General features: G+C 33.8%; 1 long non-coding RNA gene across 4 annotated transcripts in view; it reads left to right on the top strand.

The window, feature by feature from the left end:
* The window catches only part of LOC141499694 (uncharacterized), a 185,064-nt gene that overhangs the window by 34,613 nt on the left and 124,254 nt on the right, over positions 1-26,197 (top strand). For all 4 annotated transcript variants that reach the window (XR_012471730.1, XR_012471729.1, XR_012471731.1 and 1 more), the window contains exon 2: positions 8,933-9,021. This is a non-coding gene — a long non-coding RNA (uncharacterized LOC141499694). The remainder of the gene's footprint in view (positions 1-8,932; positions 9,022-26,197) is intronic.

Consider the following 26,197-nt stretch of genomic DNA (forward strand, 5'->3'; position numbering starts at 1 on the left):
TTAAAAGGAAGACCAAAAAAACTTTAGTGGGGAGTTGAAAACCAAGATAAATGAGGAAATAAAGAGATGGCAAGAGCATATATGTTTGCCCCTATTGAAATCAAATCACCTCACCAGGAAAAAGAAAACAAGATTTCAGAAAAATGAAATTTCAAATGTGAATGCAGGAGCCTCAATGTTTGAATAAAACAATCCTGAAGTCATTTAGGAAAATTTGAGACAAGTAAATATAGTTGATTTCAAGAAAACAAAAAAGAAAAAGAAAATGGAAAAAAGTTGTTTTTTCAAATTGTAGGCAATGATTTTTGTTTTAAATCCTGGCTAAATTCTACAATTCATGATTAATGGAATAGTTAGAAAAGCAAGCAGTGATTTATATTAGACAGCATAGAATTATTGTGACTATGTTGTATCAGATTGATGCTGATAAAAATGTAGTTGGTTAAGTTTGGATGGCACAGAGAGAATTCATGTAAAAGACTGACTCTGACCCAGAAGAAATTTTAGGAAACAAAAAAGGTTTATTTAAGTATTGCCATGGTTAGCAAAGCTAAAGGAAATAAAGACTAAAGACAGAGACAGTTAGAAGCCATTGATCCCTTAAGGGGCATTAGCAGTAGCAGGACCAAAGTTGCTATGAGAGGATGAACAATAAGAAAAGTTATAGGAGCATGAAAGATTACTTGAGGGATTCTCCAGAAGACAAGTCATCAGGGGGAAAAAATAAGGAAGAGTATAGGGGAAGGAGAATTTATTTGGGGGATCTTGCTCCCCCAGAGTAGATTGCCCTGCTAAAGTAAGATGAACAACTCAACTGAATAGAGGGTGAACTTTTAAGGGGTACCTAGGGAACCATAGAAATAGTTGGGAGGGCTGGTAGCTCAGGGAGTGGAGATAAGGTAAAGAGCTTAAGGAATGGTTGATCAAGTTGCAGTCATTTCAGGATAAGGCAAGGGTCTATTGCTTTTTGCTAGGAGCTTGTTTTATGTCTGAAGGCAGGGATTTACCAGAAGTCCTTGCCTGGGAGGAGCAAGGCATTTTTCTAGAAGTTCATTGATCTTATCTCATAGCTAGGAAAATGGGATGGGGTGGTGGATCACTGTTAATGTAAGGTACATAGTACAGAGGGAACAGATTAATTGCAGAATATTAACATTACCTCTACTTTAAGTTTAATTTCTTTCTCTTCATTGATGGAGCTATGGCTATCCTTTACATAACAACATTCTTGTTTTTCAGAAAGACATTTGAGAAATGGACTAATACTAATATTGGTAAAATAGAGAACTATGGAATGATCATCTAATTATATGGATTAGGGAATTTTTAAATAATTGGATCTGAGGAGAGATGATAAATGGATGGATGTCAACTTGGAGGGCATACTACTAGGAAATGACACATATATATCTCTCTTCTCAAATTAGTCTTAAAAATAAGATATTCAAGACTTGGGTGGGTTTATGTATTTCATTATTGTCAATTTTTTTGGTGATTTGAGGTTTAGAGTATTTATCTCAGGATATATATCTAATACCTCAGATGAGGATATACATAGACTTCAAAAAATCTAAATTAACAAAGCAAATCTAATAAGATGAAAATTAATAGGAATCCATATAAATTTACTCTTGAACTAAAAGCAAACAAAGAAAACCTCAATATAGTTATAAGATGGGGAATGCTTGACTGGGCAACATTTTATATGTAAAGTCCTAGATGGATTTCTGGGAATGCAACTTTAAGAGATTTAGAATAAATGATAAAAACTAAATTTAATAGATAGGAGTACACTCAACAGAAAAAAGAAAATGAGAGTCTACTCTAGTGGTTCCATTTATGTAATATTGCATTCAAATTTAGAGACCTATTTTATGGAGATCATCAGCAATCTGAAACACATTCAGGAAGAAGGCCACACAAATTGGGCCAGGAATTTTAAACTGTACTATTCGAGAAACTGAATGAAATGTGGAACTGAACAGGAAGAGAAAGTATGTGGGAGGCCTGAAGAGTTGTCATAAATATTTGAAGATTGTTGTGTGAAAGAGATTAGTCTTGTGTTTTGTTTAGGAGAGAGATATGAGGTAATTTATATGAATATGACAGAAAAAAAAAAGATTTTAATTTGATGCAAATACTATTAGAACTCAAAGTGGAGTGGGCTGCCTGGGTTGCTACTGCATTCCTCTTTTCTCATCAGGAGATGATAGGATAGATTAAGAGATAAAAGAGGAGTTGGATACCATCCAGTTCAACCCCTTTATATTACAGACGAAATTTAGGTTGGGAGAGACTAAGTAATTCACTCCAAATTACATAGTAAGACTCTGAATTTGGATTTGAAATTGAGATCAAGTCTAGGGATCTATCTTCTGTCCCTCCTAGCTGCCTCATAATTATTAAGAAGAGACTGTTGATGTGTTTTGCAGGCATATAAACAAACAGAGAAGTCCAGGATCTGAGTCAAAAGTAACCCATAACTCCAAGGAATTCTTATTATTAAAATCAATTAACTGATGTTTATTAATGGTGGGCATGGTAATAAATGCTGGAGACACAAAAATAGACAAAAAATTACTCTCCTCAAAGAATTTACTGACAATGGATTATCAAGCTACTATTTGAAGGATATGACATGATTCATATTTCAGGTAGAGGTGGGGATATGAAGTCCCTTCCAAATGTGAGCTGCTAATGTTCTGTATTGCAACAGGATTTTACTATGTGAGATTATGTTTTGTGGGATATTGTTTGAAGCAAAGCAGATCTAAATTTCAGTGGAGACAGCTAGATGACTCAGTAGATAAGGTGCTGGGCCTAGAATCAGGAAGACCCAAGTTCAAAATTCAGAATCAGACATTTATTAATTGTGTGACCCAAAGCAAATCACCTTTACTTCTCTGTTTCTGCAACTGAAAATAGATGTAATAGTAATACTATTTAATACTTACTATGTCTCAATATAGAAAAAATGACAAGTCACTCTAATATCTTTGCCAAGAAAACTCCATGGATAGCATTGGTGTGTTATCATTTACATTCTCATGAAGAGTCAGATACGATTGAATGACTCAACAACATATATCAAGAAATGGGTTCACTACTATTTGGAATTATGACCAAAGGGCAATAAAACTGTGCTTACCCTTTTATCTTCACTACTGTGTCTATATCCTGAAGAGATCACAAAAAGGATAAAATTCCTACACATTCAAAAATATTCATAGAGGCTTTTAATAGTAGCATAGAATTATAAATTGAGGGATTCCCATCAACTGAGGAATGGCTGAGCAAATTGTGATATATGTATGTGATGGAACATTATTGTTATATAAGAAATCATGAGAGAGCGAGAGGATTTCAGAAAAGCTTGAAAAGAATTGTATGAATTGATGCTGAATGAAATGAGCAGAACCAACACATTATACACACTAAAAAGAACATTGGATGATGATCAGCTATAATGGACTTGTTCATTTCAACAGTACAATAATCAAAGAAAAATTTAAAAGACATGATGGAAAATATCATTCATATCCAGAGAAGGAACTGTGGAGTTTAAATGAAATCCCAAACTTAATATCTTCAATTTTTAAAAGTTGGTTATGTTTTATATCATTTCCCCCGTCTCTAATGATTCTTTCTTCTGTTTGGATTTGATTCTTCTCTCACAATATGATCAATATATGTATTGTTTAGTATTATTATTATAAATGTAGAACCTACATTAGATTGTTTTCTGTTAGGGGGAGGAGGAAGGAAAGGAAGGGAAGGAGAACAATTTAAACTGAAAACCTTAAAAAAATAATGATCAGTAGAAATTACTATTGTATGAAGATGGAAAAATAAGCAAATAAATATTTTAAAAATCAATAATAAAAAATAAAGCAGAACATTATACAAATAAAAAAGAAGTATACTCACTTCTTATAAAAAAGAGCAAGGTACTGATCCTCAAGCAACTTGTGTTCTAATAGGAGATTGAGTCTTTCTGACTCAAGGCGGATACACATTACCACTTTGCTGCCTAGATCTAGTTTTACATAATGCAAAAGCTAAGATCCCATGATAAACAGTTATTTGTCCAAGTTATCGACAGAGCTAGTACTAGATCCCATTCTCTGACTCCTAATTCAGTGCCATTTCTGTGTCACAATTTTGATTATACACTATTAAAAATAAGCATGAAATTTTTGTTTAATTTTAGTAATTAGAAATGAAAGCAACATTTTTTTCTTCTGCAGCAAGCTCTTTTTCCCCAATGATTAAATTTTGTTTACTCTTCTTTTTTTGTCATCTGTGACTTTGGATATTGAATTTCATAGTTGAAGTCCAGAAACCCTGGAGCAACAACATTTCATAATGGTATTGAATCCCCCAAGTCTAGAAAGCCAAATGAAAATTCCTTCTTACTAGAGATACCAGACCCTCACAAACCTTGAGAAAGGTTTGACATAACTCAGGTGTTTATGGAATTTTTATTAGTCATTTTTCAGTCATACAGCTATGAAGAGACTTATTAACATTCTGAATGTTATCATCCTGATACTAATCCTAGAAAACCAGGAGGCAATCATAATTTATGCTGGTGCTTTGAGTGATTTGAAAAATTTTTCATCACAGCAATATGAAAAAGACAATTTTCTCTTTATTTGTTTAGTGCCTTATGTTTCTTCCCCTCTTCTTATGGTATCACTGAAGAAGGAAAATAAAAACTTTCTGTTATACTGGGGTGATAAAAATCATTTAACATTAAGCAGTTATTTCTTGAACCACCAGCTCTGGTTGTGATTAAGTTATGTTAGGAAGCACAATGGCTAGAGAAGGAAGGTCAATTTAAGGAGAATTACTAGTAACTTATTGCTTATTTTATCAGCAGGTAGTATGGTGGGGTGGTAAGAGATTTAGTCCAGAATCCAATCCAATTCATCAGACATTTTATTAAATAATCATCATGTGTAAAGTTCTATTTTAATTGCTTGGGATTTAAAGACATAAACATAGACACATATACAGACATATACAGACACACATACATACATACACCTACTCATGAAATAGCCCCTGTCCTCAAGGAGTTTACATTTTATTTGTGGTAATGTTAGAGGTAGTAAATCTAAATCTGAGCCCAAGTACTGATATTAATATGTGTTTGATAATAGAAAAGCCATACCAACTCTCTGAACCTATTTCCTTATCTGTAAAATGAGGATTGTAATTATATGAGGAACTCATGAAATGTTTTCTATATGTGTACCTTGCTATTTCTGTATTTTAGGGTTAAACTCAATCTTCCCATAAATTCCCTATTTGTCTATAGAAGCTGAACCCCTGAAGTCCAGGGGGACATTGGAAATGTATTTGCTAAAAGCTGGCTTCCTGTATTAAAAAAATTATTAAATCAACATGTATATATATATGTATATATATATATATATATGTATATATATATATATGTATGTATATTCTGCTTTTTTAAATCAAAAATATTACCCAATATTCTCCCATCCTACCTCTAGGGAAATTATACAATATAACAAACAATATCCTTAAGAAAATGAAAAGAAAAACAGAAAAAAAAATCAGTAAAACTGAACAATTTCATTGAAAATTTGTAATATATCATACTTGTGCATGCCTTAGCTCTGCAAAGAGTGGGATCAAGGTATCTTTTTGATATTGTTTCCCTGGAGCACTACTTATTTTTTTGATTTTGAAACATTCATTTTTTTAGATTATTTTGTTGTTTTCTTTCTATTTATATTAAAATAATCATGTATATTTTCTTGTTTCAACTTACTTCTCTATGAAATCTCATCATGAGTCTTTCCATATTTCTCTTAATTCATTATATTCCTTATTTCTCATAGCACAAAAAACATCATATTATGTTTTATATCATACTTTACCTAGTCGTTTTCCAATCTATATTTCCTTTTCCTCAAAAAGTGTTGCTACCAAAATTTTGTTGTATATGAACCCTTTTTTCTTAACAATTAGCTCAGTTAATTTTTTCTATGTGAATTTAGATGTTAAGTAGCATATACATTTAATATTTATGTTGATGTGTTGTCTAGGATTTATTTCAGCATTAGATAAGATTCTGTTTTTTCAGTTTTTGCAAGGCAATGGGGTTAAGTGGTTTGCCCAAGGCCACACAGCTAGGTAATTAAGTGTCTGAGGCTGGATTTGAACTCAGGTACTCCTGACTCCAGGGCTGGTGCTCTATCCACTGCGCCACCTAGCTGGCCCATGAGATTCTTAATTGTTTCTTTTTTATATTGTGAATTTCTTTTGACTGATAGAATGATTACAACTGCTTTTTTTACATCCTCCTGATACATAGTAAATGATATTCTAATTTCTATTTTCTATTCTCTATATAGCTTTGCTTTTTAAGTATATTTCTCATTAACAAGAGATTGTAGAAAATTTTTTACCAGATTTGTCCCTCTTTTTGTCTTATTATATTATTTATTCACACTTAAAGTTATGAGTTGGGTTTATATTTTCTTTCATTTATATCTAATATTTTTTTTCTAAATAAGGACTTTCTTTTGATCTTCTTTTGCTATCAGTTAATAGTACTTTGTTTCTCCAGTTATTATTAGTTAACCAACTTTAAGGCAGTCCTATTCCCCCTGGCTCTCTTTTCCTCATCCTCAACATCCCCCTTCCCATTTGTCCCTTTTCTCCCTATTTTTAAAGTTTTGCTTCTTTTTTTTTTTTTTTTTTGCAAGGCAAATGGTGTTAAGTGGCTTGCCCAAGGCCACACAGCTAGGTAATTATTAAGTGTCTGAGGCCGGGTTTGAACTCAGGTACTCCTGACTCCAGGGTTGGAGCTCTATCCACTGCAGCACCTAGGCACCCCCAAAGTTTTGCTTCTTAACTTATTAATTCCCCTTTCTTCTTTTCCTTTTTTTCTCTTTCAGTTGTCAGCAAGAAAAATCCCCTTACCTCATTTCCCCTTCAACTTGCTTTATTAGATTTATTTTTGCAATTTTCAGTGCCTTTTCCTAAAAATGATTTTTCCCCTCATTTATTTATCATTATCCTTCATTATCCAATCATTATCCCATTCCTATCTACAAGACTTCTATTCATAGATTCACAGCTCTTATTCATATCTTCTTTCATTAGTCTCTATTCCTTATGAAATTAAAGTGTCTAGGATAACTATTTTGAGTTCTCCCTTTTAAACAACTTCAATGTCAGTGCTTTGTAGATATTGTTCCCAATTCAATTTTTTCCATGCTTTCTCTCTCTCTCTAAGGATAAAGAAATGAAGGGATGGACCCCACATATGAAGTGAGGACTCCATGAGTATGGAATGAGGTGTTATTATAGAGTGTGGTTCAAAGGGAGGAGAAAAGTCATCTTAGTTTCTTTTCTCTCCACCCTTCTTCAAAAGAGACTTTGAATACTGCCAAGAGGAGAAACAAAAAGTTGGGGAAAGAGGCTCCTGCTCTGCTCTCCTCAGATAGAGGGAGTATTGGATTAGAAGTACATACATCTTGGGGGGCAGCTAGGTGGCACAGTGGATAGAGCACTGGACCTAGAATCAGGAATACCTGAGTTCAAATCTGGCCTCAGACACTTAATAATTACCTAGCTGTGTGGTCTTGGGCAAGCCACTTAACCCCATTGCCTTGTAAAAAAACAAGTACACATATCTCCCTTATATTTCATTCCATGATGGAATATCTTTGGGTTTCATGTAACTTTTGATTGTTATATCATTTGGGGAGAAATCGAATACTCCAAGCTGTGTAGTCAAAACCTGATTTCCTTCCCCTCAAATACCACTACAATGAACACACCTAATGAAAAGCAAAGAAACCCATTTTTTTCAAATTATAGTAAAACAAAAATCAAAGGAGATATAAATAGGAGTCTTATACCAGATAATACAGAATGTAAGATCTCTTTCACTGAGTAAGCTAATGTACTTCAACCAAGAGAATGTCCTGGATCTCACCCAAGGGGAAACTCCTTATGGACTCTTGCTTGGTTCTCTCAGGTCTCCCCAGAGTCTTTTCCTTCAGAAACTTAAAATGTCATTGGTCTCTTCCATCTTTTTTTTTTAAAAGCTAGAATCTAAAAGCACTCATTGATGAGTCTCTACAGAGAGATTGACCCAATACAGAAGCTCTTACATCTTATCTTCTGTGCCCTGCTTCTCATTTAGGGCAGGAAATTAATCTCCACTAATAAAAGGAGAATGACATGTCAATGGGATAGATTGGGCTTATACATCTTTAAAGCAAGAGTTAGAGAATAGGTCAGGTATTGGGAGATTTAATCCATTATGACACAGATTTCTTCCTTGACCATTACTTCCTTTTGTTTTACTTTTACCCTTAATTTTTTTTAGGTTTTTTTTTTGCAAGGCAATGGGTTTAAGTGACTTGCCTAAGGCCACATAGCTAGGTATTTATTAAGTGTCTGAGCCCAGATTTGAACTCAGGTGCTCCTGACTCCAGGGCCTGTGCTCTATCCCCTATGCTACCTAGCCACCCCTACCCTTAACTTCTATAGTTTTTGTCAGATATTTCTTTCTGGTTCCTCTCATTATTTTGTTGCTATTCTAGTGTTTTCTTTTTAACACAAAACATTCCTTTATTCCGCCCCCCCCCCTTATTCTAGAGTAAATATTTTATACTTTTGCCTTCCTTGGTAGTTTCTCTCTCTTGTGCTTCTATTATCTAGAATGTTTGCAAAGTAAATGATCTCCTTACAATCTAGATTTCTTTTTAGGAATTTCTTCTTTATATGCAAAGGATTTTTAATGTCATTTGCAGAATTTGTTGCTTGATAAGTTTAAATATTATGTGCCTTTGATTTCAAAATACAGTTTTTTTCTTTTCTTATTTGAGACAATATTGAGTTTTGTTTTTTTTTCCTCTGGATGTGGATGGCACATCCACAGGTTCCCCCAGGGAAGGTGTGCTAGATCTTTGAACTACTGAGAGGAGCTGTATCCATCATAATTGATCAACTCACAATGTTGCTGTTAATGTAAGTTTCCTGCTTGCTATCTTATAGGTTGTATAAAGTGATGGCACATTTACATTCAATTACTTAGTATTGCAGAATAATAGCAGATGTGTGGGGGAAGGGAATGTATCACAGAGAACATGCTATCTAAGAACCTAAAAACAGAATTGCACTACTGTCAGTCAATCAGACTGCAAGTATTTATACACTATGTGTCAGGCAATTGGCTAAGTGATGGGGATACAAAGAAAGGCAAAAAATATTCTTTGCTCTTTGAAGCTCACAATGTAATCAAGAATACAAGAATATGTACAAAGAAACTATAAACAGGAGAAATAGGGAATTATAAAGAGAGGTAAGTCTCAATTTAAAATGGATTAGAAAATGGTTCCTGTAGGAGGTGAGATTTAAATTGAGACTTGAAGGAAGCCATGAATGTTAGAAGGCAGAGATGAGGAGGGAGAGCATTCCAATCATTGGAGATAGGCAGAGAAATTGAGTGAAGGTGACTTATTCATGGGGCTTCAATCAGGACAGTGCTATGAGATCAAAGTGCACATTTGAAGTTTTAAAGTGTAAGACTGAAAAGATTTGGAGGGGGGTTTATTGTGAAGGGGTTTCAGAAAAGAAAAAATTGTATTTGATCTTAAAAGTGATAGGGAGCTAATGGAATTATGCAAGATGGGGGGAGGAATGCAACATGGTCAGAACTTCAATTTAAAAAATCACTGGTAAGTGAATGGTATATTCCCTATATTAGGGAAAGAATTATGGTAGGCATCAGATTCACCAGTATTCTATAAGATAGTTCATTTGTGATGTAATGAGGGCTTATATCAATTTGGTGACAGTACCAAAGGAGAAAAGGGCCATCTTTGAGAGATATTGCAAAGATGAACTCAACAAACCTTGGCAACATATTGGATATGTTGGATATATAGAAATAGTGAAACCTTGATGATGAAACCTAGGTTTTAGGTGTGGGGAATTAGAGGATGATGGTCCCCTTGATGGTAGTAGGGAAGTTTGGAAGGGGAGAGGGTCTATGAGGAAGAGAATGCTTTTCCTTTTGGACATGTTGAGTTTAAGATGTCTAAGGTATCCACCAGACATCTAATGTAACATGTGTAAAAAAGGAGAGAGTTTGTTTTTTTCTTTAAAAATAAAGTCTATGGGGTCACCTAGGTGGCACAGTGGCTAGAGCACTGGCCCTGGAGTCAGGAAGACCAAATCCGACCTCAGACACTTAATCTTTACCCAGCTGTGTGACCTTGGGGAAATCACTTAACACCATTGCCTTGGGGAAAAAAACAAATACAAAATATATAAAAATAAAGTCTAGGTCTACATATAGAATAATATTCAAAGAAATCCTTTTTTTGTGAAAACCTGGTAACAAAGTGGATGCCCATAAATGAAGATGGTTCTGCAAATTATAATCTAGGAATATAATAGAATATTTTTGCCTCCTAAGAAATGATAAGAGAAATATGGGAAGACTTGAATGACTAGATGCAGAGGAAAGAAGGTAGATCTCAGAAAATAGTACATAATGATCTAAATGAAACTATAACCTTTTAAATTTTCTTGACTTAAATTTTCATTATTTCTTAACCTTGAAGAAGAAATGAGAAAATTCAGGTTCCTCCTTTCACTGAAGGTATTGGGAGATGAAGAAATAGAGTATTGCACAGATTGTTGGACATGGTTGCTCTGTTTTTGTTTATTTGGCTTTTGTTGTTTTTTTGTTACTAAGAAACTGTCATTGAATAAATGGAACTTTCTGGAAGTGACTATGATAAACAAAAAAAAAACAAATAAAAAATTTCAGAAATATTTAAAAACAAATAATAAATGCATACTTACATATATTAGAATGGGTTCTAACTCTACTTCCAATTAATTATAGTAGAGACAGATACTGAAATAAACTGAAATAGTAAATATATCTTTAATCATTTTGAGAGTATAATGCTTTGACTGTTGGCTATAGTGAGCTAATACCACACAGAAAACATTTTTATGACTGACTGAATCAAATCCAATTCTAGGTCTATTTATAAAAATAACAATTACTCTCTTAATGAGCTCAGAAAAGCAGTTCAATTAAGTGCAAGGCAGGGGAGTGGTCCCATAATATGCTTCACATATGTATACATCAAAAATCCATCAGATAAATATGTGCCACTTAGAAATAACACATTACTCCAAATATGGTCAAATCAAACCATAGTTCAGAAGACCCATCATCTCAGTTTTTTTGAACAATAATTATTGATTTGGGGTTTATCTATAACAATTCTTCCTCTCTCAGAATTTTTAACTATATCATTACCTCTTCCTCAGTCTGCAATATATTAGTTAGTATGATTGTATCTTCTCAGTCTGAAGTCTATGATGTTCTTAATCTTAGTTATACTTGAATCAAGGCTGGGATGAGAAGTATTCTTTCACTTCTTCACTCATTTGTTCATTCAATTGGTATTTATTTGGGAAGAAAATGTAAGTTGTTTTTCTTTTTCCTCAAGGAGTTTATGTTTACAATCCACTCAATGGGGAAAATACATAGTACAGAAAGCATACTATATATACACACGTATGAGAAATGTAAAATTTATACAAATTAAATAAAGATAATCAGCCTAAGGGAGAGGTTAAAAGCATTTTTTCAATCAATACCTTTTTTATTCATTTAACAAAATTTAAATATTAATGTAATATTTAAATATTTTCCCAATATTTAAATATTACATATAACACACACACACACATATATATATATATATATATATACATATATATATATATATATATATATATATATATATATGAAGTTCAGAGAAATAGATTTCAATGTAATGTAAAGAAATCATCCTAACCATTAACTCTGCTCCAAACTGGAATTAACTATCTTGGAAAGTAGTATGACCTGTCATTCTGGGTATTCAAGAAGAGTTTGGATGACCACTGTATAAAATTGTTTTGTGGGAGATTCCTGCATAGCCAGACTTGACTAGATGACTATTAATGATTTTCCTTTTCTGTAATATAAGGTACAAGGCATTATTTTAGTAAAAGCATCCTCTCAGGCTTCAAAAAACTTACAGTTTAGTAAGAATGATTATCAACATCCGATACTCCTTCCTCCTATAAGCTCCTAACTAGGAAATTCATCAGCATGTAAGCAGTGTTTGCTTCAATACTCACCTTTCATCAATAGCCCCATTTACATCTGCCTCTCTATTTGTGGGGCTGGAGGGTAGAGCAAATAGGAAAACAAAAACTGCTTTCTATGTTCTCCTTTACTGAAGGTTCAAAATCCAAGCCATCTTTGCATTTTCCACCAGCTGCTCTGCTTGGTTCTGAGTTTATCCATCATCATACCTCTAAGTTAAGATCCTTCTGGCAGTGCATCCTATCTGCTTAAAGTTTCCTTTAGTATATCATATCCCCCCCATTAGATTGTAAAGTTTTATCTTTCATTTTCTTATTTGAATTCCCAGCATTTAACATAGTAGCTGGCACATTATAGATGCTTAATAATTATTTATTGTATCTTATTATGTGATTTTATATATATATATATATATATATATATATATCGATAAATATAATACAAATTAGAATAGGGTCAATAGGTTCTTACATCTAAACCTGGAGCTCCTCAGAGGTGATCTTGCTTAACACCCTCATTTTCAGATGATGAAACTAAAGCTCAAGGAGGTTGAATGACTTGGCCATGGTTATAGAACTAGTAAATATCAGAGGAAGGATCTGAACCTGAAGTCTCTGAGTCTCTAGTCATTACTGTTTTCCCTGATTTGTGATATTATCCATATATTAAATTCATGGAAGTAACAAAAATAATTTGAAATCAGATAAGGGAAAACTTCATGATGAGATAATCAAAGAAGTTTTTCTGAAGACAGTTGCATTTAAGAGGAGTCTTGAAGAAAAGGAAAAAAAGGTAAACAGATTGAAATGAAGGGTATTTCCAGACTTGTGAGACAACACAGACAAAATTATAAAGATAAGACATGATGGACAACATGACTCATATATAGGGGACAGTAAATAATATAGCCTGCTTGAAGTGTAAAACATTTGAAATGGTAAAAACAAATGAATAAAATTGCCCCAAAGACTAAAATTGTAAGGTTATTCTGAATTGGCCAGTATTTTGAGACAGGAAATTTATTATGTTCAATAGAGACAATGAGGAATTAATGAATTTTTTTTGAACATGGGAATGACATTAGCAGTTTTGTACACAAGAAAGACTAATCTGAAAGTAATATAAAGCATGGATTTGTAGTGGATAGAGCACTGGCCCTGGAATCAGGAGGACCTGAGTTCAAATCCAGTCTTAGACCCTTAATAATTACCTAGTTGTGTGATCTTGGGCAAGTCACTTAACTCCATTGCTTTGCAAAAGCCACCTCCCCCAAAATAAAAAAAAAAAAGAATGTATATGTTGGACAGGCATTTCAATGGATAGAATGCTGGACATGGATTCAGGAAAGGTTGAGTTTAAATCATGTTTTAAATACTTAATACTTATGAGATCCTAGGCAAGTTTCTTAAACTCCCTGAATCTCAGTTTTCTCACTTATAAAATGGGAATAATAATAGCTTCTACCTTACTGTGTTATTATGAAGACCAAACATGATAAGTATATAAAATATTTTGCAAACTGTAAAAAGTGCTATACCAATGTTAGTTTTTAATCACTATTCTTGTATTCTGATACTTTCCCATTTCAATGAAGTTCCTTTCCTCAAGTCTCATCTATGATTACCTTAATCTGACCCCTTCAATGGGCTCTAAGCAATGAAAGAAAACAAATGTTCAAGAGTAAATCAGGCCAAAAAGAAGAAATGCTGAAAATAAGGAAGATCTAGTTATAAAGACATGTTTTAGATAATGTTAGAGCTACATCAGAATGTAAAATACAAACAATGGTTTTGAGATATGAGACATCTGAGCTAGGTCAGAGTCATCCAGAAGAATTAAGAGAGATTCTCTTAACTCTGAAATAAGATTTGTGTTTCAGAAGTGTTTTCAGTCAGTAAATCCTGCTTGATGCCTTAACTAGTTATTTCATAATTCTTTTTTGTTCAGAAAAGATTGGGCCAAGAGAGATAAGCAAAAAGATATGAGAATGTTATGTTAGAAATGAAAGCAACAACAACAGCAACAATAAATCAGTTTTAGTAGGCTGCCCTTAAACCTAGTGTCCTCTTGCCTTTCTCATTACTGTTCTTTTTTGTCTTTGGAAATTATAAAATGTTACACAGTGTCCTAGGTGATTTTTTTTTTAGGTTTTTGCAAGGCAAATGGGGTTAAGTGGCTTGCCCAAGGCCACACAGCTAGGTAATTATTAAGCGTCTGAGACCGGATTTGAACCCAGGAACTCCTGACTCCAAGACTGATGCTTTATCCACTACACCACCTAGCCGCCCCCTAGGTGATTTTTAGAATGTTACTTGTTAGCATATTTTTAAAGGATTCCAAGGAGAAGAAGAAGAAGAAGATTTCAGAGGTTAGGGGAAGACAAGGCAAGAGATCATTCTGTGTTGGAAATGGTTTTAAACAGCCATCTAAACCAATTTCCCCTGTTTGGAAATCTCTTGTACAATAGTAATCATCCAACTTTTGTTCAAAATATATGCAAGGTTAGTAAATTATGAGAAGAGATTTTTGTGAATCTGGACTTGCTTATTTCCTTTTATATTATTCACCTTAATCATATTAATTAATGTTTGTATAATACTTTACTCTATATAAAGCACTTTCCAAAACACTAGCCAATTTGATCCTCAAAATCATCCAGTGAGTCAAGAAGAATATATCTTATTACCAATATCATTATGCAAGTGAATTAAACAGGTACAAAGAGGCTAGTGCATTGTATAAACTTAGTCAATAAATAATGGAGACTTGAATCCCGATCCCTTGACTCTTTGGTCCATTATGCTTTTCATTGCCCTGTATTGCTTCATAAATTAACAACACTTGGAGAATTTTCAATTTTTGTTTCAAACTCATCTATAAAAGTCTTCCTGAGGTAATGATAGAGTTGGAAGTGGGTGTGGGAAGAGAAACAAGTTAGAAGTAGCATGGGTTATGAATATTAACTGACATGGAAATTAGTGCATTCGAAGTAGGATGTAGCTAAGAGCAAGTAATTGCTCCCAGCTATATGGAAGGAAGAAAGTATGTTTTTAGAATTCACCTACTCTGTGCCCTGGGTCTGTGATAAGCACTTTATAAATATTATTTCATTTGGTCTTTACATCAACCCTATGAAGTGAGTGCTATTTTGAACTCTGTTGAGAAAACTGAAGCAGATAGGCTAGATTTGAACTCGTCTTTTGAAGAGCAAGACCAGCCCTATTCACAGCATCCCCTAACTGATTCTAAAAACTATAGGGTAGGATTCTGAGAGTATCCAAGAAGTAGACTATGCAGAGACAGATAACTGGTCTTATGATCCAAGAGTGCTCCAGGAAGAGACTGATCAGTACCAAGGCTAGCTCCCTGGGGGAAGACTAATTCTGTGATGAAACTAAGAATTTAGTGACTTCAGAACTCTAGATTTAATTTATTGGTGATTAATCACCAATAAAAAAGTTTTATAATAGGCTGCTTTCTCTTTATGGAGCAGGGGATAGGAGCAGTGTCTTCCTTCTTGATACCATGAACTTCCCATAAATAATAATTAAATATTATAAATTACAAAAATATCAATAATGTTTGTATTAGACCTAAAAATAAAGGGAATACCCTTCCCTCCCCTCCCCTCCCCTTCCCTCCCCTCCCCTCCCCTCCCCTCCCCTCCCCACCCCTACCCCTCCCTTCCCTTCCCTTCCCTTCCCTCCCCTCCCCTCTCCTCCCCTCCCCTCCCCTTTCCTTCCCTTCATTTTAGGTGTTCTTTAGAATATAGTATAGTACAGCTGAAACAGTCTTAGAACAGATTGTTAGAACATTGAGTATTGATATTGGAAAAGAATTTGAGAGAACATTTTGATATAATTATGATTCAAATATAAAAATACCCCCCCACACATATGTAATATATTTTTTCTACATTCTAAGGATTATAAAACACTGCATTTCTTAGCTCTTCTATCCTAATCATAACCCACTAAGGTAAATGCTAATATAATTTCTCTTTTTGTATTAGGAAGCTGAATTTAGAAAAGATTGAAAATCTTGAAGAACAACACATTGCCAGTATATGTATGTGATATCTCTCAGCTGAGAGACTGAAAAATCTATCCCTGCATTCCAATTGATTTAGCCAGTGTTAACAATTCTGGTAGCAGAATTGTAATGTAACTTGTCCAAATTAGTGGCAGACCCAAGACTACTCTTTCCATTATACCATGATGCTATTCCTTCTGAACCTTGTCAGATACAAATCCCTGAGCAGTGTGAGCAATGGTTTGATACAAAGTGGAAATTATGGAATTAGTTCCCTGGGTTAAATAGCATAAATGGAATGTTCTCAACACATGTTCTTAAGAGTCAGCACCATACTGATACTTTTAAAAGTTGTTTGGATCCACAATGTTTTGATTAAGAACTTTAAGAGGAACCAGCCTTCCTTCAGTCTCACTAGGACAGATTTAGTGCTAAAGTTTCTCACATATTTTGGCTTCAACAAAGAAAGAAAAGCTTTTCAGAATGTCTTAATATTTCTATTCATGGCAGAAAACAGTCCCAGCAGAACAAATGGAAATGAACACAACAAACCAAACTTTTGTCAATCCTCCAAATCTGGTAGCTTAGCTCACCCCCAGTTTGGGGCTCAGATAGAATTTGTCATAAAAAACATATTTTTGTGATTAAGCTACTAAGATTTAGAATCCTCTAGGACTTCTAGGACTAGCTCTAGGACTCAGTTTCATTGAACCAATTTCCTGCCATGCTTTCTTGCCACTCAAGTATTGCTGAGTTTCCCATTTGCCTTCCCAATCAGATAGACCATGCTCAAGCAGAGATAAATCAAAGCTTTGGAATGCTTGTTCTACAAACATATTATTCTGATTGGTAAATGCTTGAAAGAAAATTCATGTAGTTTACTATATCTAGCCAAACCCAGATACCTAAACAAACTACATCCTGTCCATCTTTCTGTCATGCTGCCAGAGTTGTGCATGGCCCTTACTTTTCTCTCTTCATCTCTTGCTCTGGAATAGATGATCAAATAAACAAAACATTTAGAAACAGTATGTTAATCAACTGACATATGGTTCCATTCATCATTCTTGTTATTTTATGGAACAGAACCCCATTCCTATATTTCTATCTTTCTATGTATGTATGTATGTATGTATCTACCTATTTAACTATCTATGTTTCCCCTTAATAATATGAATTTCTTGAGCTCAGTGACTATTTTATGTCTTTCATTTCATCACCAGCTCTTAGCACTGATCTAGCTCTTCATATAATAAGTGCTTAATAAATCTTTGCTAACAAATTTAATGAATATATTTTCACCTCTTGTCTTAATGCAAACTTTTTGAGGACAGAGACTATCTTTCTTGGATATTTTTATATCCAAAGTTTCTGTCACATACTAAGCACCTAAGAGGCAGCTTGATGATCACAGTGAATAGATTGTTGGACCTGAATTTAGTTTGACCTGAGTTCAGATTCAGCCTTTAGATACATTCTAAATGATAAGTCACAAACAATGTCTGCTTCACATTTCTCATGTATAAAATGAGGATAATAATAATAATAATAATAGCAACGACCTCCCAGGAATCTGGACATGGTGACCATGTTCAAAAATATATGCCTCTGCACTTTTTTTGTTCATCACCACTCTGCCAAAAGGTGGGTACTATACCTCATCATAATTATTCTGACAATATATTCATCATTGCATTGATCAGAATTCTTAAGATTTTCAAATATTTTTTCTTTTATGATGTATCTATCCTGTATGAATCATTCTGGTTCTGCTAGATTCAAACTACCCAGTATTCTCTGAAGTCATTTCTTTTATCATTTTTATGGCTTAATAATATTCCAACTGCACTCATATACTATATTTGTTCAATTATTCATCAATTGAAAAAGTAACAATATAAGGAAATCTCTTAGACTTCAAATTCTTTGCCCTCATCCTTTAAGTCATTCCTTTGGATAAGGAAGTTTGCTTGGGACTATTCCCTTCTCATTATCTTCTTTCCTCTTATTTATCCTATCCCCATTCTCATTTTTCTGTTACATTTAATATATTTCTATACAATTTTTTATGTTTTCAACCCTTCTTTATTCATTTCACTTGAGTGAGGTTCATCAGATGCACACCCTCCTTGTTTGTTTACTCTCCTTCCCACTCACCCCACTCATAAAAATAACAAAATTCTACTTCATTCCTCTTTTCTATGTTAGTTTATGCCTTCTTTATCCTCTTTCCACTAGCCCCGCCCCCATCCTATTAAAATCCTCAAGACATAACCTATGTATTTCAGGACTTCTATCTTTCTTATTCAATTTCCTCAATAACCAAAGGGACACATTTCTTTTCTGCCACTAGAATACCAGCACTAAAAATTTAATTTAAAAAAGAATGTTAGCACTACACCAACATGCACCATTTTCTAATTGCTCAAATAAATTTACTTCATTACTTTGCATTCTTGTATTTATATTTCAAAGTTCCAACTCAACTCTAACATTTTTTAACAATCAAAAATGCTTTGAATTGTTCTCTTTGGTTAAAGGTTCATTTTCCCTTATAAAATTATACTCACTTTTACAGAATAAATTAATCTTAACTAAGAATCTATTTTTCATTCCCCATTTTAAATATTATATTCCCAGATCTTCCTTTCTCCTGGGTCCTGTGTGATCCAGTTCTTTGGTACTTTAAATATTTCTTTCTGGATACTTGTAGTATTTTTTCCCTTGGATATGGAAGTTTTGGAATTTGGCTTTGATATTTCTTTATTTTCTCCTTTTCAAGTTCCTATCAGGAGTGAAAAGTGGATTCTTTTTTGTCCTCTAGTTTATTTATGACTTATTGAATAGATCTAATATATCTGCCTGTTTTTATTTATGACTTACTGAAATGCACCTTCTAGGATTTTTTTTAAATCAAGACTTTCAATGATAAGCTCATTGATTTCTTTTTGGCAAGGCAATAGGGTTAAGTGACTTGCCCAAGGTCACACTGCTAGGTTATTAATGTCTGAAGTCACATTTGAACTCAGGTCCTCCTGACTCCAGGACCGGTGCTCTATTCACTGTGCCACCTAGCTTCCTGCAGCTTGTTGATTTTTAAATGATCATCTTTTAATCTGTTTTTCAGATCAGTTCTTTTATGATATTAGTTATCTGAGTCTCCTTCCATTTCTTTCAAACTTTTGGTTTTATTCTAATATTTCTTGTTCATTTATGGAGTCAAGGACTTCTGTTATATCTGTTGTAGTCTCAGAGTTCTTTATTTGGATAAGGTTTGTCATTTTCTCTTCTAAGATATTTATTCTGCTAATTCTTTTGTTTAATATTTTAGGTCTTCATATAATCCTATAGTATTTTTTTTTTAGGTTTTTGCAAGGCAAATAGGGTTAAGTGGCTTGTCCAAGGCCACACAGCTAGGTAATTATTAAGTGTCTGAGACCGAATTTGAACCCAGGTACTCCTGACTTCAGGGCTGGTTCTTTATCCACTGCCCCACCTAGCCGCCCCTTATCCTATAGTATTTGTGTGGTCATTTATAAAATATTCATATTTTCCTTTAAGTTTCTGCTTGCATTTGTGAAGGGAATCTCTCTCTCTCTCTCCTTATCCTCCAGCTCCTTCTTTCCTCCCTTCCATTTTCCTTCCTTCTTTCTTGCCTTCCTTTTTCCTTCCCCATTTGTAAAATGCAAGTACTAGTCCATATAACATTTGAAGTTGCTTTCAATTCCCATCTGTAACAGGTTCTACCTCTCTCATTGATTTAAAATTCAGAGAAAAACTCTACTATTGTTTACTATTGTTCATCCATCTTCACACTGCTCTTTCATGGCAGACTTGTTTATGTGTAGCAAGATGCACTTTCCATTTCTTTGCCATTTTTATAAGCATCCTAAATATCACTGTACAATTTAAAACTGCAAACGTGAATCCCTCAACTTTCCTTTCCCATTAATCTTTTGATTTTAAATCAGTAAAATGAGAGAATTCTTTCATCAGAACTGATGAAAAAATCCTCAGACCCTTGAATCATGCTAGCCCAAGATTACAGTTTGAGGCAACACAGGATGTGGTTAACTCAATTTCTCTTCCTCGCTGATGACCTGCTTTTATGGATGTTTTTCTAAACCAAACAAAGCCCATGACATTTCCTCCTTTCTTCTAAAGGTAATGGAGAAGCTTTTTATAAATGTCAAAGTGATGTTCTTTATTACTGTAGTAATATTCACAATAAATTACTTTATTTATTGTTGACTTGCCTTTGCTGCTTTGTTTGACAGGATTGTCATGTTCTAGAACTATGTGAGGTTTTCTTTTTTCCCACTGGTTTCTTTTAAATGCAATTATACCAGTTGTTGTCACTGAATTCCCTCGGGTGCTTCTGTAATTCCTCAAAATGTTTTATGAATCTTTTTCTACCTTTGTACAATTTAGGAAAAAGTCCTTCTACCTTCTGCTCTTTTTTCCCAAAGATTTCATATGGAAGGAGTAAGAACAGCCTGTAGATGTTTTGTAAGATTTTTGGATTTTATAAAAAGGAAAGTGTAAAGCACTGTTAGTTATCAAACAAGGTGAGGGAAGCAGATTAAAGACAAGAAGAAGGAAATTTTCTGAAGAAAAAAATCAGATGCCAAATAATTTCAGTGAATTAAATACCATCAGTGATTGAATTTACTAATGTAGTGGAATGAGTATTTGTTCTGGAGTTGGAAAAACCTAGTTCAAATTCTACTTCTATCATTTGCTACATACATGTCTTAGACAATTCATTGAACCTTCTTTTTTTGGCAAGGTAAGAGGGTTAAGTCACTTGCCCATAGTCATATGGCTAGATAATTATTAAGTGTCTGAGGTGAGATTTGAATGCAGATCCTCCTGACTCCAGGGTTGGTGCTCTATCCACTGTGCCACCTAGCTGCCCCTTCCTCTACCTAGCTTCCCCCTCCTCCTTAAACTTCTAATAAGAGTTTTGAGTTAGATGGCCTCTCTTATCTCAATCAGTTCTAAAGTTAGTATCCTATATTATAACCCTGTTTCTAAATTAGTAATTATAGAAATTCAGCTCCTTGTGGTACCCCATGGTTCAGGGTCAAAAAGAGTACTTATCATCACTCATAGTCCAGTGCACAGTTCAGAGGAGCAATAACCAAACCTCTGCTTACAACTTATCATCTTGAAAGATCGGGAAACAAATCCCTCTAGAGGTAGCTCTGAAAACAGTAGCAAAAAACCTTTTAAGTTTGGAACGTGAACCCTGTGCCCCAGGAACAGAGACCAATTTTAATATAAAGTTCAAAGTTGAGCAATTGACTGGGAAAATGAGTGAGCAGCAACAACCAAAAAAAATCTAATAAACTGGCCATAGAAATTTTTTTATGATAAGGAAAATCAAAACTTAAACTTAGAAAAAGAAAACAATGTCAATTATATCTGAAGAGTGTCAAAGAAAAAAATAATTGATTGCAGATCCCAAAAGAATTCCTGGAGGAGCCCAAAAAAAGTTTTAAAATTTGAATAAGAGAGGTGGAGAAAAATTTGGGAAAAGAAAGGATGATCAACTGTGATTGACATATATTTTCACAAATATAGTGATCTAAGACATTTCTAATGGACTTTTGATTAAAGATGGTATCCTCCTCTAGAGAAAGAATTAATGGGATATGAATGAAGATTGAGGAAAACTTTTTAAACTTTCTTTTATTTCCTGGTATTTTTTGAGGAGTCTGTATTTTCTTTCACAAATGTAATTAATATGGAAATATGCTTTGACTCCACATGTATAACCTATATCAAATTTCCTGCTGTCTGGAGGATGGGGAAGTCAGGAATTAAAATTTTAGTTTTTAAAAAAATAACAAAAATTTTTAAATGTAATTGGAAAAAATATTTTTTAAAATTTAGATCCTTCTGAAACATTTTGATTTTTTTTGCAAGCTTTTACTTTTCCTTCAAGGTTTTCTTCCTTTCCTTAATGTCTAAGCTTACATTCATCTTTGAACTGGCAACTCAAGACACTGAGTCACTTGACCTTGAATCTTGGATTCCTGGGTGCAGACATCTATCATAAAAATGTATTAGATATCTTTTTCTTTTCTTCTATGGCTACTATAACTAAATGCCAAGTTATGATTCTTGTGCCTTTTAAATCTTCTACTTTCCATTGATGACTTTCAAGCTTTTCTGGAGTATGAGGTCCTTGTCTGGCATAGAGCTGACTTTTGATTTTCAAAATCTAAGTCAGAAAGATACAAGATCAAGAATCTATCAAATTGGAAAGATTTTTAATATGATATTGCTGGATGGCAAATATCTATAGTTCAAGGACCAATCTTACCTGGTTCAAGAAGCCACATCTCCAGGTTTTCTATAAGGTGATGAATATTTCACCTGAAACAAATATCAATGACCATTTATAAAAGAAAAGGAGGGAGTGCCAATTATGTCAGTGTTTTCCCTGAAGAAATCACAGACCATTGAAGAATTATGCTCCAAACTTGATGATACCAATGAATTGATTTCAGTGGGATCTGCATTCCCTTCAACAATTCATTTCTGTTCATCCTGCTGAACTCTTATTTACATCCTCTTCAGCACTTGTTCAGAGGTGACCTCTACCAAAGACTTCACTCAGTAGCCTGGAGGACTGCCTCTAGACCTTTTACCAATGGCCTTTTGACTTTGCCTTTAATCTTGTTTTATAATGAACCTTTCTTTTTTTTTCTGGAATTATAAACTACTTAGTCACATCCCAGGTAGCTTCCATAACTAATTTATCTAGCTTTGCCCCCCCAATACCTCATTCAGACAATAAGTTTTTTAAGAATGGAAAAATTAAGCTTCCTTATGATCTCCCAAATACAATCATAACTCATACCAGAAACTCTTAGACAAGTTGGAGATTTACCTAGTTGTTTGCTTGGCAGTCAAATTTATTTTTCTGTTCTATAGTCCTAACCCTACTCTACCCTCTCAAGAGTCCTGATTTTTATCTATATCACTATATAAAATAACAAATAACTAAATAGTTAAACCAAATTGGGAGAAGGGGATAAAAAAGAGCTTTTATCAAGTAAGATTATATTGCTTCTTTCATAACTTGTATAAAAAAATTCTATACCCTTTGAAAGTACACGCAAAATGTTTTGCCTCTCCTATAGTATAAAGCTTAGAAATGCAGAACTGCAGGCCTAGAAAGGTCACCAGAGATCATTAGGATCAATCTCTATTTAAATAAAAATACTCTTGCAATATTTCTTCAAATTATTTAACCAGCCTTTACCTGAACACTTTATTTTGGAACATCGTTTGGAAAATGGGCTATATTTGGTTTGCTTGATCCTACAGGACAAATAGGGAAGAAGGGGTAAAAGACACAAAGAAGTAAATTTAGATTTGATGTATAGAAAAGTTTCTGAACATTTAGATCTGTAGAAATAGAATGGGCTGCCTGAGATAGCAATGGGATCTTCCTAATGGGAGATCTTTATACCAAAGTCCATTTATGCCTTGTCTCATGTACTGTAGAGAAAATTCCTGTTCAGCAACGAATTTCAGATTCAGATCAGATTAAGCTCTCCAAGGGAAACCTGAGATTATCTAGTTCATCCCCTCATTCTACATATGAGCAACTGAGGCCCAGAGAGCCAAAGTGATATTACCAAGACAATAAGTAACAGAGTCAGCATTCAAATACTCATGTTCAGTCTTACTTCATAATATTGCCACTCTTCTGGCAAATAGGCCTAGGTTCTTTGATACTCCATGATTTCACTGATACTGACTCAAAACTTATGAGAGCATGTAATAATTCTTTTGAAAATAATTTATTTAATGTTGGATATTCCATTTCATTTATCTTTGGTCTGATATAGAAGAACCTATAAAAGAGAAGATTCTTTCACTTCTGGATGATTAACAAATTAAATCATTACTAAAAGAAAGTATAATGACGAATAATGGTTAAAATGAATTCTGAGCAGTAGCTAGAGAGGGGCAACAAGAAAGGATAATAGTCTGATAAGATTTGATGTATGAGAAACTTCTGAGATCATCAAACCCCTCCTTTTATAGATGAGGAAACTGAAGTCTAGGGATCCTGTGTGATTTACCCAGAACTTTTATTTTTGCAGAACTAATAAATACTTGAGATAGGATCAGAAACAATGTCTTTGTGTTCCCAAGCCCATTGTCTGCCCACTATAGCACATTGTTGTAGATCATGCCTTGAATATCTCTTAAAATAATTAAGAAAGTAAGAGAAGAGAATGCTTGGTAGTATGAATCAATGTTTTCAAGTGATTCAAGAGCTATAGTTTGAATGATGAATTAACTTTGTTCTGTTTAGTGATGCAGAGCAGTTCTAGAAGCATTCAACTAGGAGGACTGAATGGAAGATCCAAAATCAGATGCAGTTTTCCAGCAATTAGAGCTGTAAAAAACTGGAATGGATGGCCTGCAGAGTAGTCCAGCCATCTTCTCTTGGAGATCTTAAGTAAGGGAAACCTTTATTTACGGTACTTACTTATTTACTTACTTACAGTACCTCCTAAGTTAGTCCATTATTTTTTGGATTGCTCCAAGTTTTAGGAAGTTTATCATTATTTGACACCTAAGTTTGTGACTTTGTAATTTTAATTCAGAACTGAATGAATGGTTTGATACAAGCACAGTCATTACTTATTCAAGATCAAACAAAAAGTTCACCAAATTAAGCCTCCCAGAGATCTATATTTGATCAATGCTTTTTTTAAAAATCACTTTTACCATTGTCTCAGAAGAAGTGAGGTGTGACATGTTTGTCACATTCTTCTTTTGAATACTCCTAACTATAAAGGATAACTACTGTGCTGAATAACAGGATCACAATGTTAAAAAAAAACATACTTCAAAAAAAGTAATTTTGATTGTTGATAAGATGAAATTGAATAGGAATTGTTGTAAAGTCAAATAGTTGGGTATAAAAATATCAACTTTGTAAGTACAAAATGGGAAGCATGAGTAGTTATAAGGTCATTTGAAAATGTTTGGGGAATCCTTGAGAATGGTGGGTCTTTTCTATAAAACTACCATGGCATCTGAGGTTAGTGGATCACTTGTACTAAGGAGTTCAGAACTGCAGTGGACGATATCAGTTGAATGTCTATACTGAACTTTTCACCAGTTAGCAGATCCTATCAAAGAACTCATCTATAGAGGGGATGTTATTGAAGTTGAACTTTGAAAGATGGGTAAATGTGATTATCTTCTTCCTCATTTGTCAAAGATATTGTAAGCCTTTTAATGAAGGTGACTTTGCAAGAGTTTTCTTTCTGAAATATTTTTGATTGATTATATTTGTGTAAAAATATTTCCATTGCTCTTCAGCAAATTTCCATAATTCCAAATTGTCCCCCACACAAGAAAGCTCTTGAATGGATTTTGGAATGTTGTATTAAAATTAGCATATGAATGTTCATTAATAGTTGCTATATAATACATTGAAGCGGGAATAAAAATAGTAACACATTATAAAAAGCTTAGCAGTAAAAACACAGTTCTATAAAATATCCCCATGAGGAAGACTTTCTAGAGAATAATTTATAAGAATAAAATGTTTCAAAGTATTTGATAATGTTTTCTTGGAAAATATGAAATTTGCTGGTTTGTAATAAAAATAAGAGCTTACAGGACTTCTGAGTTGTATAGACAAGATAGAGAACTATAAATTTTTTTCTCTCACTACCTTTCGAGCTCTATAAAATAAAAAATATGCACAAGAAACAAAACAGTTTGAGCTGGTTCCAGAATCAAGGACATCAAAAGCACTAATAAGTTAAACATTCTCGTAAGGTACCAAGGGTGTTATCCTCTGACATACAATGGATGTGTGTGCTTCTTAGCAAGACACCTTATCCTTGCAATTTCCTCAGGAAACTCTGTGGAAACTAGTAAGTTGCAGGTACATGCCAATATGCGTTGGAATTTTCCTTAAGGGTAGTCGCTTATGCCTATAAA

The sequence above is a fragment of the Macrotis lagotis genome, chromosome X (genome assembly GCF_037893015.1).
Source record: "Macrotis lagotis isolate mMagLag1 chromosome X, bilby.v1.9.chrom.fasta, whole genome shotgun sequence".
Classification (NCBI taxonomy): domain Eukaryota; kingdom Metazoa; phylum Chordata; class Mammalia; order Peramelemorphia; family Peramelidae; genus Macrotis; species Macrotis lagotis.